Below are 2,027 nucleotides of genomic sequence, written 5' to 3'. Positions count from 1 at the left end.
GTTTCCCGCGGCCCAATTATTGACAATACAATAGGGAATTTTAGACGGAGCTCGAGGGCTAGAGGATTGAGTACGACCACTTTCAATTGCTCACATCCCACTTAACATTTCGACATGCCTAGCCCAGCTTAAGTGGGGCACTTACAACGATCAGTTATTGGATAAAGATTCATGACACGTAACAACTGTCTTAGTAGCTCCAGCCTACGGAATCGGGTGGCATCTACTGAAGACCTCGGTCTAGCCAATTTGGTATATCACACGGAAACCAAATTTCATGATTGATTTATTGAGCATCCTTTTTTGAAAGCGACTTAAGTCTTCCCGAAGACGACATGATCTTAAGAAAATTTGCCGCCTCTTTTACGGTCGATTTCTTGGTACGCCTTTTGACCCCTGCCGGACAAGCGTACCACATGACTTACGATTGTCGCAGCGTTTTAAAACATGTTTTTAAGATGCTACGACATTTTTTCTGAGGTGAACGACAATCGTAAGCGACTTGTAGGTTTGATTTACACGAAACAATTCGTGTCGCAGCCTGTTGTAAGCTTGTCGAGAGCGACAAAAATCGTACCTTGTAAATCGGCCTTACGTCTGCATAGCGCGACTGTAATACCATAAATAGTGGGCTATGACGTCAGAATCAGGCCAACATGCTATCAAAGATTTAGCAGTTGATCTCTCAGCTCAAGAAATTTATCTATTGCCTGGAACCAGGTAATGGAATCCATCTGGCAAAGGTAAAGACTCAGTAGCCTCCAAATAAAACACCAGGAACAATTGTAGGTTTCTTTTACTTTTTCTTTTATGTAAGCCATGATTCTTGCCCCAAAAGTTTCAAAAACCCTTTTTCAGTGAAGAGCAAATTGTGGCCTGATCATCACGTTTTAAGGTTTTTATGCCAGATTAAATAACTGTGGCTTTATGTAATTGGATTTGGTTCAAGAGTTTATGGAAGTTTCTAGGGAAAGATGGAAAACCCAACATCAACGATACTCAGTATTATTAGTGATGATGAAACCTTTAGAATCGACATCGATGCGTAGATATGGTATAGATATATCCTTTGTCGACCTCTACGTTTATGCACAATTTGGAATGAAATACGTTGCTTCTAGGAATGCATGAAGTAGAGCTGTTCACTCGCTTAATCGGCATGAAAAGGAGTTGCAAACTTTTAAATTGAAAATGTATCACTTCAGTTACAAGTCTTCTTCTGCAAAAACGTCATTCCTCTGAGCTCGGCAGTTTTCGAGGTATATATCTATACACGGTATATTAACAAGAATCAGATACTCTCTAAATCTTTTTTTTTTTTAATTTATGTTCACAACCAACTTTTGGACTTAAGGTGATTTCTTCAATTATCAAGAGGGGCTTTTTATTGCGTTGGGTTTAATTTTGGTGGCGAAAGCAAATTCAAATAGGTCACTCGTTGCTGTCAAAAACGTCCATCTGAATATTTTTTTTTCACACTTCTCAAGCCCTTCTGAAAATCAGATGACATAAGATCAGAAGTGCTTTTGAAATATATAATCTAAAGTTTTTGTTTCAGATAAATTCTATATGAATGTGTTTATTCTTTGATATCCAAAAAAAAAAAATCATCGAAAACACTCAATTATAGTTAACTGAATTTGCTTAATAGTTCCAAAGCTGAAATTTCCGGTAGAGGATAGATTATCTAAAATAGTTTTACACGGTTAACAAACCACCGGAAAAACTTGACATTTTAGAGAGTTTATTAAACTCGATCCGGCTCCTGGATAAATTGAAGGAGGACATGATATTCCCTCTTCTGAGGGTATAGTTAGTTGTATGGACTACTTTCGTTGAATTTATTTTCCCATCGGCTATACTCCCGAGACCGCGAAAACACGCGTTCATTTCCTGTTTATTACACAAGTGACTGCCAAGTTATCATTACGAAGTTGTGAAGAGCACCTTATTCACATCAGTCCTTACTAGGTAATGTGAACTCTTAACATGACCTTTAACTGTAGCTGAGACATGCGTCTCTCGTT

Source organism: Montipora foliosa, chromosome 11 (assembly GCF_036669935.1).
Source record: "Montipora foliosa isolate CH-2021 chromosome 11, ASM3666993v2, whole genome shotgun sequence".
Classification (NCBI taxonomy): domain Eukaryota; kingdom Metazoa; phylum Cnidaria; class Anthozoa; order Scleractinia; family Acroporidae; genus Montipora; species Montipora foliosa.
This window is presented reverse-complemented; position numbering follows the sequence as displayed.